The sequence below is a fragment of the Notamacropus eugenii genome, chromosome 4 (assembly GCF_028372415.1).
Source record: "Notamacropus eugenii isolate mMacEug1 chromosome 4, mMacEug1.pri_v2, whole genome shotgun sequence".
NCBI lineage: Eukaryota > Metazoa > Chordata > Mammalia > Diprotodontia > Macropodidae > Notamacropus > Notamacropus eugenii.
In genome coordinates this window covers 300,281,449-300,299,630 of record NC_092875.1, presented here as the reverse complement: position 1 = coordinate 300,299,630, position 18,182 = coordinate 300,281,449, and positions in this window count along the sequence as shown.

Here is an 18,182-nt window from a genome sequence, read left to right as displayed (position 1 = left end):
TCCATCTACCTCCTGCTGTGATTTTTTTTAAGGGAGAGAGACTTTCAAATGTTTACAACTTGGGGCTAAAAAGGAGTTTTTTATTTTTTTTTCTCTTTATGCAATGGAGGAGCAGTTACAGTTCACCTTTCTCCAGGAGTTGATTGCATCATAAATAAAACAGTAGGGTGAGTCGTCCCAGCTGGAGGATGGATGTGTTGAGATATCAGTCAGAGGACCTGGCTGAGAAACAGAGTTATGTGACCAAGCCCCTGGGCTACTGAAATCTGAACGCAAAGTGAAGAGATATTTTCAGTTTGGACTTTCATGGAGGGGAAAAGGAAGGAAGAAAAGCTAATGAAGCTGGTTTATGGATAAGGGCTAGTGGTCCACAAATCCAGCTACTGAGACATTTGAAAAAAAAGTTGTTTCCTATCTTTTTGGTCATAAGGGCCATCAGAGCAGAATGATGAACTAGAGACAGATATCTTGAAACATCTTAATTTCATCAGTAACCCCACAATCTAACATGTGGCATGTAGAGCTAACTGAGGCACTAAGAAGTAAAATGACATATTCAAAGTCACACAGCCCGTATCCTAGGCACAATATGACCCCAGATCTTTCTGACTCCAATGGAGTCTTCTGTCCACTATATTGTACTTACTCGCTGGACCAGAAATGTTAAGACCCTGAATTTTTTATATTTCCTGATGACTGCTCCAAATAGTCTCATGTTTGAGCCAAACAAAAATAAAATGTTAACATAAAGCTAAATATGAGGACAGTGACAATCCTTTTACTGTCTCATCCTTTTTTCCCCCTTTTTCTTCACAACTACTATTTTTATGAGTAGAGAACACAAAAGCATGTTATGATTCCTAGATGATTAATATGAATCACATCAAAAGACTGCATGAAGCATGGCTAGTTACTCAGAAGACTTTTTTTTAAAAATTTAACTTAGAAGAATGCCCTTAGTCCATTTCAAAGTAACATGACAAATTATTTTGAAAAGGCTAAGATGTTCTTCTGGTATCCAATACATTTATTAAGAAGAATCACTTCTAAGTCAGTTAGGCAAATATCCAATTAGGGTGCAGAATATCCAAAATGTCTTTTGATTTCCCCAACTAGCATCTCCTGATTCCTAGTTATATTTTCAGGCTTGTTAATAAGGTCATGAGCTATTTCCCCCTGCCCCCTCTCTGGAAGGTCCCTTAAGATACATGAAGAATTTGAAATAAAGGCTTGGTTGGTACATAGAATTAAATCTGTGCTTCCTCAGTGCTCAGTTCCAAAACAGGCACATTTTTAAAAGTGTTTTAGTAATGCTATTAAGAAGAATAGTTGTCATGATTGTGAACAATCAGTGCATTATGGCTAGTTAGTACGGAGATTTTTAGTATACTGTCATACTACATCTTCTGCAGATGCATTTTTTTCATGTATAAATATCTTGGTTTTGCCTCAAACTTGTTTGCATATAAACAGATTTAATTGTCTAGAGACTCTGAAAGTGTTTATTGTTTGAGAAACATACAGTGTCAATTCAGTAAACATTTGATTATAGGATTATAAATTATTAAGATATTAATTAACTGATTCTATATGAAGTTAAGCAACTATATAAGTAACACCTAAGTTGAAAACACTTTCTGAAGATTTGTGTTGATCTAGCTATAGGAAATGAGACAAATTCTACCTATTATTAAATCAGTTTAGCTTCATGTTTGGTTGTTTACATGTTTTAGAGGTAAGAAAAAATATTATTGTGAAGAGGAAGAAAATGTTAGACAGTCAGTGGGAGGGAAAGGGTTAAAAACATAAGAAAGTACAGTTTCAACCCCATGCTGTGACACTCATGAATCAATTATTCACCCAGTGATTGGTAATATTTCTAAAATGGTATATAGTTGCAAGGAAATGGTAAAGACTTTTTCATGGTGATGGTATGACTTTTCCATGTAAATGCATACACAATAGTGAAAGAGGAGATGGATTGAGGAGTCATCAGGATAAGATCTGAGGGGAAAATTCACAACTGGAAAGGTATGCTATTATAAGAAATTCTTTCCTAGGAAGGGGAAAAAGAGAATATGTAGGATGAAAGGAGAAAATGCTCAGCTCACCTATTTATGCTGGGAATTCCTGCTGTTTGATGCTAATAGCCTAATAAGACAAGAAAATTAATTTTAAAGATATTTAAAGTTATTAGTAGTGGTATGAGAGAGAGTTTTGAAGGAAAAAGAAAAGTACTGATGCATTTACAACAATGTAAATAAATAGGAAGAGAGAAAATTACAACAGAAAAAGTCAATTCTGATCTTCCCAAAATTATACTGTATCCACAAGCATCATAGGTAGCATTAAAACTCAGCTATACATGTGTGTATGTGGATAGAAGATATCTACACATCTAGATAGATAGAAAGATAGATGGATAGATAGACAGATTTTACACTTCCTTCAGAATACTAAATTTAGAAAATTTAGAATTTTCACAAATATATCAAAAGGTGTTTACAAATCTAAATCTTTCAGAACTTTTTTTTATTCCCATTATTTGCAATGTACAAAATGCAATAGTAGTATATGAAATAACTTAATGTCCCTCTTCTTTTTGTTAAAGTAAAAAAAAAAAATCAATTTCATGGTCCTTAATTTCAAGCCTTCATGTTTGCTTGTTTGCGTGTCTTTTTAATAAAGAGAGATTCCCATCCAAAGGTCATGTTTCTTTTTTGCAATCATTTTTTGCATCCATTGGTGGTATACCTTAAAAACTGATTTTTTTAGCTCATGGCAAAGCTGTTATTTCCCTCTTCGCTTAATACAGAAAGTCCTTCACAGATGGAATGAACATTTAGAGTATTTGCCAAAATTTCAGGCAGTGAAGTTAGACTGTGTTTAATGGCAGTGTTCTCCATTTAGGTACTCTTTGTCTGACTTTTTCCCCACTGATTTTTTTTTTTAGCATTTAAAAAATCTCTATGAAATTCTTCAGCTCACTATGGATTCCACAGAATATACACAGCAGTTCACTGATTTTCATTAGTCATCTCTCTCTCTCTCTCTCTCTCTCTCTCTCTCTCTCTCTCTCTCTCTCTCTCTCTCTCTCTCTCTCTCTCTCTCTCTCTCTCTTTTTCTCTCTCTCCCCCTTTTTTCCTCCATTTCCCTCTCTGTCTCTGTCTCTCTTCTCCTCTCTCTCCTCCCATCATTATTTTTTTCATCAAGAAAAATTTTTCTCTCATTTCAGCTACAGAAATGTTACTTTTCACTTGATGGAAATTTACCTCATCTCTTTTCCTATCTTTCCAGGCTGCCTGATCTTCTCATTCTAAGAATGATTATTTCTTCTACTTTTTATACTAGGAGTTATTTTCCCCATTACAAGCCTTCACCTTCACAGATATAAAAACCTAATTGCTCACTGTGGTACAAATGAAATCCCCAAATTATCAAGTGCAAAATTAGCATTAAAAAATCATAAGACAACAAACAATAGGGCTTTTATGTGATTTTTGTAATTGCATGAAACTAGTTACTTTGGCAATAATTGTTTGTGCTTCATTAACATGCAAAATGGTTTTATAGACTAACCCGCGCACAAAAGAAACCATTTGTGACAAGAACTGTGCTTTGTTTAATGTTAGACACCATTGTATTTGCTTTCCTAATATAACAGTTCTAATTAGTACCTAGCACTCATCCTGAGTTTTTCAGCTTGAACAAGCTGAAGGTGACAATCGAGTCACAATTCCATGGCACTCTTTGTCAGTACCTGTCAAAATATAGCTAAGCCTTTAGGAGTTGTGATCTAAATACTGAAGAAAAAAAGTTAATAGTCCAGAAACAATATGCCTCTAGGTAATTTAAAAAAAATAAAATTGTACATTAGCCTCTTGCTTAAAAGCATAATACCATTAATGCTACACCATTAAGGGTGGCTAGATTTGTCCCAATAATTTCTTCACATTGTTTTTATTATCTGACCTTTATCTTTTTGTCCAGTTTATTTAATTTCACTGCCTTCATGGAATAAAACAGGTGGATTATCAATAAAGTTGGAAATCAGTTAATCAGCCATGCAGACTTTTCAGGAGTGATTAGTCTCTCATCACTGAAGCACAGAAAACATGCTTCTTGTGCAATGAAAAAGGAAAAAGAAAAATGTCATGACTCTCCAATTCTCTGACCCTAACTTCATCAGAATTCTTAAGGGAAGATATCTGAAGGATTCTGCTTTGGATCCGTCTTCACTTATTACAGAATGTAGAATCAAAGACTTCCAATGGTGGTCATTGAATCCACCCCCCATTACCCCAGACAGAATTGTGCTCAAAATTGACCAGAGTTGCGACTCTACATGAGAATAAGACAATGAGAAAATCTGTCTATAGTATATGCTCTGATGTGACCACTCCAAATCCTATTTGCACTGTTAAGTTGGGTCAAAAAAGCATGGCTACAAAATTCCCTAATGGTTCTAGGTGTATCTCTGAGGGTTTTGTAGCTTGTTAATCTAATACTATAGATCCAAAGTCCAGTGTCCTTTACTCAACATTATCAGCTCAATGTTAATTTAGTCAGTCAACCTTAAGGAGCTCCTAGGGACTTTTAATAAAGTGGTAAAGAAATAACAGTTGTTATGAAATACTGCCACCCCATCAAAAAAAAAAAAAAGACCATGACAATTTTCCATGAATACAGTCTTGAGTACAGTGGATAGTGCGCTTGATTTTAAAAAAGTACATGGGGTAAAGTGGTAACTCCTACTTTTTTGGTTCCCAGAAGTTCTTTTCTTGCTTTGTTTTCTTTCTTGTTCCCCTTAGGATACTTAAAATAATCTTTTGGGCTCCTTGTATGACTATGAATTGGTGTCATCTTTTCTTGGCGCCTGTTGCAGATATGACCATCAGCTATTTTAAAATGTTGTTAGGATGTGGCAAACTGGAATGCCTTTTAGAGCTCTGAAGTTCACAAGTTATATCTGTGATATATTATCAGGAGGGAAGGCATTAAATGAGTGCAACCCTTCCCCACCCCTACCCCCTACCAAGCTACTTTTATAGAATGTTTAGCATGAATGTCCTCCTTCATTCACAGCTCAAAGAATCTTTAGGTTTCAATTTGCACTGGTCTGCTACTTTTTTTAGAAGATCACTCAGGTAAGACAAAGTTTACTCAGCCAATCAAATAACACCTCCTGTGTAAGTTCACTCCAATTCATCTACTTGATCATCAGAGACACACAAATTTATTAAAGTCTTTTTAAAATTTAGATGCATTTTATTGAGTTGTTTCAACAAATATACTTTCTCACCATCTTAAAGTAGAATGGTGTAGCATTATTTTTTTAACTTACTTTAGGAAGGGTGGGAAAACTTGATTGACTTATCCATCAACCCTATTTACACATCTAAGGGAGAATATGCCACTGGAGAATACGTAAGTGCATGTTTGTAAAATGTTTCAATAACTTTATTTTCCGTTTAGTTCTCAAGGAACAAAAGGCAAAAATTCTTCATGTAAGATTTTCATCTAAAAAGCAACATAAAGCAATGGAAAGAATGCTGGCTGGATCTAAAGTATTAAGTCTTGGATTTTAATCACAGCCATGCTACATACTACCTGAGTAACCTTAAACATATCATTTGGTTGTCCTTGGTCTCAGTTTCTTCATCTGCAAAATGAGAGACTTGGATTAAGTGATTTCTAAGGTGTCTTCTAGATGTAAATATGATTATTTGTAAATGTTGTTAATAAAATGTTCCTTGTAAGATTTTTCTTTTACTTTGTGAATGGCATCGAAACCTCACTATCTATACCTGACAACACCCAATTTGCAAGACAACTCTATTTTCCTTTTTATTATCATTTTAAATTCTGTAAAATGAAGTAAACTCTATAAAATTACCGTTTCTACCTTCAGAAGTTCTCTCACATCAGAACTCTTACCTCTCTTGAAACTGGCCTCCTTATCTCAAATTTCTCCCCACTCCAGACCATCCTACATAGTTACAAAAATTATTTTCCTTAATTGCAGATCTGAACATGGGATTCCTCAGTTCAATCAACTTCAATAGCTTTCCATTTCCTCTATGATAGGATAGAAGTTTTAAATTCCATTGAACTCCGGCTCCAAACTATCTTTCTAATCTCTTTATATTTTTATACTACTTCTGATCCAGCTGAACTGGGCTTATATCTGCTCATAACACCTGACACTTCATCTTCCATCTCCAGGCTTCTGCACTGGCCCTCTCTGATGTCTGAAATGCATTCTGGCATAACTTTCTGTCTTTCTTTAGGAAACAGAGAAAACATCCCCTTCTGCATGATTTTTTTTTCTTGATGGCCACCACTACTTGTGTCTTCCTTCCAAAACTGCCTAGTATTTAACATGGGTTATCTTTTTATTTATCCTGAATATGTGTGTGGATATATGCATTGTCTTCCTCATTACAGTCTGGGCTCCTAGAGAGTAAAGACTTTCATTCTCTGTACTTGCATCTCTAGTGCTTAACACATTTCCTGGCACATAGTAGGCTCTTAATAAATGGTTATTTGTTGTTTATCAAAGGTTTTCATAAACTATGGTACATAGAATTAAACATGTTACTCCAGTTGTGGTACCCGAGCTTTAGGAATTGAGTCATATCACAGACTTAGTGATGCGACTGAATAAGAATTTTGTCAATATAAACACTTCATCATTGCACAGTCATCCCAATTGCTCCTATATGTTTAAGTTTCTTTGCTTCACTCAACCCCTATGTTTGAATTTTCTAAGTATGTATTTAGTTCTGGTCTTTTGAGGAAAAAAAATACTAGAAAGTCCTTTATTTGGTGTCTTTTTTTCATCCATAACATTATATTCAGATAACTGGCAACATACTTCTTGGTTTTAAGGTTTTTATCCTTGGACTTTTGGGACATAATATTCTGACTTTCTTTTCCTTTACAATGTCAGCTGTAAGTCTTGTATGATCTTAACTGTGACTCATTGATTATTTATTTCTGGAGAGGCAGTACATTTTTAATTGACTTAGAGGCTCTTAATGCAGGAACTTTGGCTTTGTTATCCTCTTCCGACTGTATGTTTTGATCTTCCTCATCACCAATGACATAAGAAAAGACCTCTTCACCAAGAAAGTAAGAATCTGTAGTCTGTTTCTTTTTTCCCCCATTTATTCTTTTTCCCAGTCAGTAATTTGACTTTTGTGCTTTGTTAAGTGGATGGCTCCAGAAGCAGCCCCCACTTCAGCAGCGGGTGAAGCTGCCCTGCAACTATGGCCTGGGCTGTGGCCAGGGTTGGGGCTGGGACTATACCTGGGGCCAGACCACACTCCCCTCTCAACCAGGTGAGAAACTCTTCCCACTGAGCTTTGAAGCTGTGTTTAACATTGGTGGACTGAGAACACTGGAATCTGCAGCAGCTGCCCTTGATTCAGTCCCCTAAGGTCTGTTCCCATTCTGTCCACGGTGGGGTGACACATGCTCAGGAGAAGAAAGTGAGGTTGATGACCTTGCACAGAATCTCCCTCACTCAAATCCAAGTCAGCTGAAAGTCATGTCATCATCTTGATAGCATGCTCCTCTTCAAGAATGAAGGACAAACACAACAACCTGGTGGGACCAATGCAGAACTGTGCTCCACTTCCAACCCATTTTGATAGATCCTTCCCGTCAACTTTCTAGATTGTCTTGGGCTGGGAATTTGCTTCAGTCTGTCATTTTATGGCTTCTGCTACTCTAGAATTTGTTTAAGTTATATTTTAAAGGATTTTTTTTAGGGAGTTGGGGAGAGAGCTCTAGCTTGGCTCCACCTGAGCAATTGGCTAAATGGAAAGGAAATCACTGCAGAAATCAACTCTTTAAAAAGTAGAATTGACCAAATGGAAAAGGAGGTACAAAAGCAAAGGGAAGAAAACAATTTGTTAAAAATTAGAATTGGGCAAATGGAAGCTAATGACTCTATGTGACATCATGAATCAGTCAAAGGAAAACAAAGCAATGAAAAAAATGGAAGAAAACCTAAAATACCTCTTTGGAAAAACAACTGACCTGTTAAATAGATCCAGGAAAGATAATTTAAGAATTTTTGGTCTACTTGAAAACCATGATGAAAAAATGAGCCTGTGCAGCATCTTCCAAGAAATCATCAAGGAAAACTGCCTTAAGGTCCTAGAACCAGAGGGTAAAAATGTCATTGAAAGAATACATCGATCACCTCCTGAAAGAGATCCCAAATTGCAAATGTCAAGGAATACTATAGCTAAATTCAAGAATTATAAGGTCAAGGTGAAAATACTGCAACCAGCCAGAAAAAAAAATCAAATATTGTGTTACCACAGACAGGATTATGCAGAACCTTGCAGCTTTCACATTAAAAGGTCAGAGAGATTAGAACATGATTTTCCATAAAGCAAAGGAGCTTGGATTACTACCAAGGATAAACTACCCAGCAAAAGAGTATAATCTTTCAGGCAAAGAGATGGATATTCAATAAAATAGGGGACTTTCAGGCCTTCCTGTTGAAAAAGACCATAACTCAAAGGAAAATTTTATTTTCAAGTACAAGACCCAAGAGAGGCCTAAAAAGGTAAACAGGAAAGGAAAAATAACAAGCAAACGTTATTCATTAAAGGTAAATTGTTTACATCCCTACATAGGAAGATGATACTTATAACTCTTGAGAATTGTATCTTTATCATGACATTTAAAAGGGATTATTCACAGACAGAAGTTATGGGTATAAAGTGACTTTGATATGATGATAAAAAAATTGATTAAGGAGTGAAAAGGGATTGTAATGGGAGAAGAGGAAAGGAAGAGGCATAAAAGGGTAAAATACACAACATGAAAAGGCACAAAAAATTTATAATAAAGGGAAAATAGGGAGAGAGAGATAAGCATTGTTTGAACCTTGCTCTCATGGAATTTGGCTCAAGGATGGAATAACATACTCAGTTAAGTAAAGAAAACTAACCTGCTCTATAGGCAGTAGGAGGGGAAAGGGGAAAGAAAAGAGAGGGGAGAAGGAAGGGAATAAGTATTAAGGGAAAAGGGAAAGAAAAGGGTAAGGGCTAATAGAAAAGAGGGAAGATTGAGGGAGGTGGTGGTCAAAACCAAACACTTTTGAGGAGGGAAAGGGAGAGAGGAGAAATAAAAGTGTAACTGGGGTAAAACAGGGGAAGGTAAATAGAATGAGGAGAAACACACAGGGAGTAATCATAACTGTGACTGTGAACAGGATGAATTCTCCCATAAAATGGAAGCAGATAGCAAAATGGATTAAAAAATATAATTCGACAATATGCTGTTTACAAGAAACACATTCAAATAAGAGAGATGGTTGGTTGGTTGGTTGGTTGGTTGTTGTTCTTCATTCTTGAAGAAGACCAAAATGACACCACCATGATAAAGTGAAGTTTCAATGTGTGCAACTGGCTGATCAGACCAATATGAGCCCAGAATGCTCTATCACAGATTGGGCACAGGTAGTCCATTTAACATTTGAGGTGGTTACTCCAAATTTGCTCATCCTATGTTTCCTTTGTGCTCTTTCAATTCTGCTTGGCTCATAAAGCACAGCACCCTTTCTGATGTGGGCACACCATGATGAGAGGTCCTGTGCCAGCGTCTCCCATGTCACACAATCAAATACAAAGTTCTTGAGAGAGACCTTGAGAGTGTCCTTGTATCACTTCTTCTGACCTCCATGTGATCACTTGTCACCATGTGAGTTCTCCATAAAATAATCTTTTCTGGCAAGTGTGCATTTTGCATTCAAACACTGTGGCCAGTCCATTGGAGTTGCCTTCTCTGAAGCATAGTTTGAATACTTGGAAGTTTAGTTCAAGCAAGAACCTCAGTGTCTGGTACCCTATCCTGCCAGGTGATTTTCAGAATCTTCCTAAGACAGTTCAAATGGAAGTGATTCAGTTTCCTGGCATGACGTTGCTAGACTGTGCATGTTTTGCAGGCATACAACAATGAGGTCAGCACAAGAGAGATACACACATGGTAAAAGTAAAAGGTTGGAGTAGAATAAATTGTGTTTCAACCAAAGTAAAACAAAAAAAGCAAGAGATTGCAATCCTGATGTCAAACAAAGCAAAAGCAAAATTAGGTCTAATCAAAAGAGATGAGGAAGGAAACTATATCCTGCTCAAAGGCACCATAGACAATGAAGTAATACGATTAATAAACATATATACACCAAGTACTGCAGCATCTACATTCTTAGAAGAGAAGTTAAGGGAGTTATAGGAAGAAATAGAAAGCCAACATATTCTAGAGGGGGACCTCAACCTCCCCTTCTTTGAAATGTATATATATGTACACACATATATGCACACACACATATATATGTACATCTATGCATATGTTTATATATTCATGTATGCATGCATGTACATAAACACATACACATAATATGCACAACTACATATATGCACATATATAAAATATTTTTGTATGTATATGTGTGCATCTATTTATATATATTTATATATATATATGTGTGTGTGTGTGTGTGTGTGTATGTGTGTATATGGAATAAAGGGACATGGAAAGATAGACTAAAAATTAATTGGAAGCTAAATAATCTAATCCTAAAGAATGAGTGTGTCAGACAAAAAAAATCATATAAACAATCAATAACCTCATCCAAGAGAATGACGATAATGAGATAATAGATCAAACTTGTGGGATGCAGTGAAAATGGTTTTTAGGAGAAGTTTTATACCTTTAAATGCTTACATGAATAAAATAGAGAAAGAGACGATCAATTTATTGGGCATGCAAACTAAAAAGGCTAGAAAAAGAATAAATTTTAAATCCCCAATTAAATATCAAATTACAAATACTGAAAACTAATGGAGAGATTAATAAAATTGAAATTAAGAAAACTATTAAACTGATAAATAAAGAGCTGGCTTTATGAAAAAAACAATAAAATAGATAAATATTTGGTTAATTGATTTAAAAAGATTATCTCTTTTTGACATCTTTACCATATCAAATGGTTTTAATAGGTGATACTTAGCTACTTAAATAGAAGATACTTCCTTTATAAGAGATATCTGAAGATGGTGAAGTAAAAGCAGGGACTTGCTTGAGGTCTCCTCCAAACCTATCCAAATACCTGTAAAAATGACTCAAAACAAATTCTGAAGCTGCACATAGAATTATAGAGTTAAGCAAATCTCCAGTCCAAGACAGCCTGGAAGATAGACAGAAAGCATCTACTGTGCCAGGCTTGGAGTGGAGCACACACCAGTATAGGCTGTGCCACCCCAGAAACACCGTGGCACAAGCAGGACTCAGAGAACTGAATCAATGCCAACCGTTGTGGTTTCCAGTTTTCTTGACCCCAAAACACTGAGGAGAACATGGAAGATCAGTGGGAAAAGCCTGTTAGACCTGTGTGAAAGAGTAGCATGGTCTGGCCCCAACACTGGAGAGATGGAAGGGGTAGTGGAACCCACAGCAGTTGCAACAGCAGAAGCAGTGCCTGTTTCTGGAGTGGTGAGTGGCTGATCTGAGGGGCATAGCAGGGATCTCTTTGCTGATACTGAGACAGGATAATATCACTTTGGCCTGATTGGATCCGGGTCGTAGACCTAGTGCTGTCATGGTGGAGCTTATAGCAGCAGTGCAGATGGAATCCTCACAGTTCCAAGGCAGAAAAGAGTGCTTTAGGTCACTCACAGACCAGAACACAGGCCAGGAGAGGAGTAAGCAGCTCTCCTTTCATCATATAACCTTCAAAGAGCTGAAAATTTTCAGGTACCTAGAAGTATTTATGAAAACAGCTGGAAAAACTCCTGAAGTTTGGAACAATACACCCCTAGCCACCACTAGAAGCAGAGAACTACCTTGACAAAGAGCCCAAAAGTCAAGTAATTGACTGGGGAAATGTGCAAACATCAGAAAAAAAAAAAAAACAGACCATAGAATCTTACCATAGTGACAAATAAGATCAAAACATAAAACCAGAAGAAAATAACAGTCAAAGTTCCCACATCCAAGACCTTCAAGATGATCTCAGGGTATAGAAGAGCTCAAAAAGGATTATAAAAATCAAGTAAGAGAAGTAGAGGAAAAATTAGGAAGAGAAATGAAAGTGATGCAAGAAAATCATGAAAAATGAATCAATTGCTTGCTAAAGGGGACCCAAAAATGCTGAAGAAAATAACACCTTAAAAATTAGACTAACCCAAATGGTGAAAGAAGTCCAAAAAAGTCAATGAGGAGAAAAATGTCTTAAAAGGCAGAACTGACCAAATGGAAAAGGAGGTTCAAAAGCTCACTGAAGAAAATAATTCCTTAAAAATTAGAATGGAGCAGATAGAAGCTAATGACTTTATGAAAAATCAATAAATTATCAAGCAAACCAAGAGAATGAAAAAAAAAGACAGTGTGAAATATCTAATTGGAAAAACCAATAACCTAGAAAATAGATCCAGGAGAGATAATTTTGAAATTATTGGACTCCTTGAAAGCCACGATAAAAAATAAGAGCCTAGACGTCATCTTCCAAAAAGTTATCAGGGAAAACTACCCTGATATTCTAGAACCTGAGGGTAAAATAGATGTTGAAAGAATCCATTGATTGTGTCCTGAAAGAGCAGAACTCCAAGGAATATTGTAGCCAAATTTTAGAACTCCCAGGTCAAGGAGAAAATATTGCAAGCAGCCAGAAGGAAATAACTGTATTGTGGAAATACATCAGGATAACACAAGATCTAGCAGCTTCTATCTTAAGGGTTTGCAGGGTGTGGAATATGATATTCCACAGGTCAAAGAAGGTAGTATTAAAACCAAGAATCACCTACCCAGCAAAACTGAGTATAATACTTCAGGGGGGAAAAAAAAGGTTATTTAATGGTATAGAGGACTTTCAAGCATTCTAGATGAAAAGACCAGAGCTGGAATTTTTACATGCAACTGTGAAATAAAACATAAAGGCAATGGGGTATAGAAATCTACCTTGTCCTATTAAGAGAATAGAGGAGAAGGGGATAAGAGATGGTGTGGGATGTGATAGAAGGGATGTCATTTGGAGAAGAGGTAATCAGAATGCATGTTGTCTTGGGGTGGGGGAAGGAAATATAGGGAGAAATTTTGGAACATAAAATCTTGTGGAAGTGAATGTTGAAAGCTCAAAATAAATTAAACAGCAAAATAAATAAATAAAATAAGATAAATAAAAAAGGATATATCTGATATTTTTCAGTTATCTATTTCCACATCTAGTACTTCTAGTTTATCCGCTGACATATTGATTTCTTTCTGATAAAATCTAAGTTTTAAGAAATATTTTAATGTGGTAGCATTTATCTCTTTATTAAACTGTTCATTCTTTTAAGTATTTACAACTATTATTTGGTTTCCTTTCCAGATCATTGACTGTATTGCCAAAGCAATATTCACAGCACTGAGGGGTACTATGAATATGGCAGCATATTCTGAATCAAAAATTATAATAGACTCTCCATATAGAAGGCAGAAGAAAACATTTATTCAGACACCAGAAAGCCAAATCCTTCATAGTAACGAAGAAGTCAATATACATTGTCACTACAGGGGAAAAAGCCATTCCCAAGCCTTCCCACCCTTCCCTGGGGCCTTCCTACAAACAGTCATGAGTCTAACTGTTCATGCTTGCCTGTGTCCTCTCTTCTCACCCCCCAATCTCTCTCACCAACTTCCTCTAAGCTCTGCTCCAGCCTTCCTGTTCTACCTCCTCCTACCACAGGTGACTTAAGCTGTCATATGATTTAAGCAGGTCACAGGGGTCTATTAATGAATGGGTAATATTTTCCCATTTAAATTACCATTACATTCAGACACACAGATACACATACAAACACACACAAACACACACACGTGTATCTGTTTCTGTGTGTATAAAATTAAAAAAAAATCCAGTGACCGTAGTATATGAACATCTTTTGTCAAAAGCAAGGTCCAAATCACTAGTGAGAGAAAAGCACATAAAAGCTTCCACGGCCTTTCACTTCACATACAGACAAGTGCTAAAGATAAGAAAATGTAGGGGTAATCAATGCTGCAAAAGTTCTGATGGAGTTGGTAATTAGTATAACCACTGTGGAAAACAATTTGTTTTCAACAACATTAATAATGAGTAATGTTTGCCTATTGCTTACCTATGTGGTAAATATTGTGCTAAATAATTTACAATTATTATGTCATTTGGTCCAAAAGACAACCGAGAGAAAGAGAGACAGAGAGAGAGAGAGAGATGCTATTATTATCCCCATTTTACAGATGAGGAAACTGAAGCAAACAGGGGTAAAGTGACTTGCCCAGAGTGACATAATTGGTCTGAGGATGTGTTGAACTTAAGTCTTTTTGACTCCAAGATTTACTCTTTATCTAAGGCATCAGCTACATGACCAAATATTTATTTATTCAAATAAAGTGGTTAAAACATCTATACTATTTGACTATGAGTAAATAAATGTAGGCATGTAGAATAATTAGGTAACTGTCAAAAATAAAGTCCCCATATACACCAATATATGCTAAGTAGCATTTTTGTGTGTGGTAGCAATGACATGAAAACCAAGTAGATGCCCATCATCTGGGGAATTCCTAAATAAAATTGTGGAATTTGAACGTAATGGAATAATACTATTATATAAGAAGTGATGAACAAGATGATTATAGAGAAGCACAGAAGGTAGAATAAGTAATGCCAAGAAACTATGTATATACACACAGAGATATACATATATATATCAATGTGTATATTTATGTATATATGTATGCATATATATATGTGTGTGTGTGTGCACTCCAAAAATGCAAATGGAAAGAACTGACAAGAAAAAATCTACAAAACAGTACAACAAAAAGGTGTTTTGTAAATTGGCTCCAAAGAATATATACATGTGTGCACACCTGTGTAAGTGTTCACATGTGTATGCATGTTCATTATATGCATATACACATAACGCACATACACATGCATGTATATGCGCATACCCATACAGACACACATGCACACATGTATCTATGTATGTGTACATAGACACATATGTGTATTCATGCATACATGCACACACATATATGAAGAACCTTTCTCTCTGTCCTGCCCCCTTGACCTTTGCTCCTGTTAGCACTGATGAGGAGCTCAAATATGTGAAGCATTGCATCATTGCCTATAATTTCACATTTTTTTTCCACATACTAATTGTTTTCTTCTTTTTCTTTTTTGGTTTAAAAGAAGTTGCTATGAGAGATGATTTTCTAAGAGGCAGAAGGGGAAAAGATTGTGGACATAGGAGAAATAAAAGAGATATAAAAAAGAAAAGATTCAAATATCATCATTTAAATAGAAAAGAATGCTAGTGGAATAGATGAGGAAAAACAAAAAAACAATTAGGCAAGAGTGGCAGAGAGACAAAGAAATAGAGACAGAGACAGAGAGATTTAAGAAATATCAGGGCAAAAACATTTCTCAAAAATCCAAAAGAATGCAATCCAAAGTGTGCAGTGTGCTCCCCCAAAAATGTCTTCATCACTGAGGAATTTCAAGCAGAGGTCAAGGGATTCTTTTATAAGTTGTATAGATTGGAAACAATGACTTCTGAAATCTCTTCCAAATTAGAGATTCTGTCATTCTGTGATAGAAGTGTGAGGAAACAAATGGAAAAGGAACCAAACACTTTCGTTTTTCAACTTCTCAAATATTCAATAACTATTATTGAAATTCTAAATGGTATTGCTTCAAAATCTGTTGTATTTTTCCTAAATTCATATATAATGAATAACTATTTAGGATTAATAAAAAGAAACACGTGATGGGGGAAGACTCCTTTAAGCAATTCATTGTTAAAATATAAACTAACAATTTTGTTTTATTTTTTTAAGTTACAAAAGATTGTTCTCATAAAGCACCTTTACCAGGTTGACCTGTTGCATTGCATTAGAGAAAAGGCCACTCTGTCCTAAAAGACGGAGAGAGAGAGACAGAGAGAGAGAGAGAGAGAGAGAGAGAGAGAGAGAGAGAGAGAGAGAGAGAGAGAGAGAGAGAGAGAGACAGAGACAGAGAGACAGAGAGAGACAGAGACAGAGAGACAGAGAGACAGAGACAGAGAGACAGAGAGAGAGAGAGAGACAGACAGAGAGAGAGAGAGAAAGAGCGAGCTCATTGGTACTTAACCTAAATTCTATCTTACCAAGTGTAATATTTTTCTCTCTATTTAAATAAATTCAATGAATTAGGGAATGGCTGAACAAACTATGTCATGAAAATATAATGAAATATTGGGTCTATTAGTTGTGGTCACAATATTAATGCCTACTAATTTTCAGACATTTCTCTAGGTGCTGAGAATATAAAGACAAAGTATATGATAGTCAATGCAATTTATGCAGCTTATTAAACATTGCCTCTTGATGTAAGAGAAATATTAATTCTTTACATATTTATTACAAAAATTTGACGTGGGCATATTTAGTGATACATTTGATAAAAATACATATTAATTTTATTTTGCTAATATAAAATTATTAATATCACTTATATAAAAATTTAATGAAATGAAGAGATGAGAGATATTCTATGGCTACATTTTTTTTTGGTTTTCTTTCCTAAAAGATTGTCTCTGAAAAATAAGTTTACTTTTAAACCTTTAAGAGTTATGTAAATGTAAGCTATTTATATTGCAAACTGCTTCATTGAAACCGATAAGGCCACATGACTACTCTCATAAATTTTGTAATATAATGAGAAGCCTGATGAGGGAGACTGCTTTGAGCACTGCCCTTTGGGTGGGATATTATGTTTCATTCAACAAATTCAACAGGAAGAGTAATTTTAATTAATAGACAAGTCTGACAGTTGGCTGTTGGATGAATATTTAGTTGGATATTGCCTCTAGAGCTTTGGCTTTAGTTAAATTATTCTTATCTAAAGGAAAGAATTAGTTTGTGACTGTGTTATCCAAACAATATGACAGCCCATCACAAAGCAATTATTTCAGAAATTATAACACTTCAGAGCATGATACCTTCCTGACCCAGAAAGATATGGAATTGGTATGTGAAGTACTATAAATAAACAAAACAGAAAGAAGTAAAAGATATGAGAGAGATGAGAATTCCATATCTGATCAGAAGAGATCCTTTATTAAATACCAAGCCCAGTGCACTATATGTAAAAAATACCTAATAAATGTTTATTAACTTGAGTTTATTGAATGAAATACACTCTGATACAAAGGGTGACACTCACAACTAAGATCACATCCTCTCTACATTGAAGTAAGTACACACACACAAACACACACACACACACACACACACACACACACACACACACACACACACACACACACACACTGATCAGTCTCCATGCTACTTCACTATTGATCTACAATTAACTTGAGAGAGAGAGAGAAAAACAGAGAGTTCTTCTTCCAGGATCTTAGTTTTCTTTACTCTTTCTTAATTATGTTCCCTTCTCCTATTTGGTTCATTAAATTACATATTTTCCCATTATAATTTTGGACAATAATGGGATTTAATAGGGAAGAATATAAAGTTTTATAATTGAGTTCATAGTATCAACTTTAGAAATTCTTCTGTCTAGAACTCCAGAAATATATCTAGACAATAGCTGGAAAAAAAATCTATGAGTTTTAGTGGATTGCAAATTCAATTTGAGTCAGAAGTTGGATATGGTAGTCAAAAAGAGGGCTTGAGTTGCAGCGTGAGGCGTGTCTTCCAGCAATAAGAAGGTGATATATTCTCTGGTTTCTATCCTTGTCAAGGTTCTCTGGAGTTTTGAGTTTAATTTAGGACATCACACTTTCATGAAGGATATTGATAAAAAGGAAAGCATTCTGAGGAATATTACCATGATGATCATGATGGCAATGAGCTTTTGAGTCCACGGCATATGGTTGAAGGAACTGAAAATATTGATGTTCTCTAAGAAAATACTTCGGGGAAACTATCTTCAACAATTTAAAGGGCTATCATGTCGAAGAAATTTATTTTGCTTGTTTCCAGAAAGTGGAACCAGAAGCAATGGGAAAAATTTAGGATAGATGAGAAGAAAACAAAAATCAAAAGAAAACAATTTAACAATTATGCTTGCCCAAGATGGAATGAGTTGTCTTAAGATACTGAGGATTCCCACTCATTGGAGAACTTCAAAT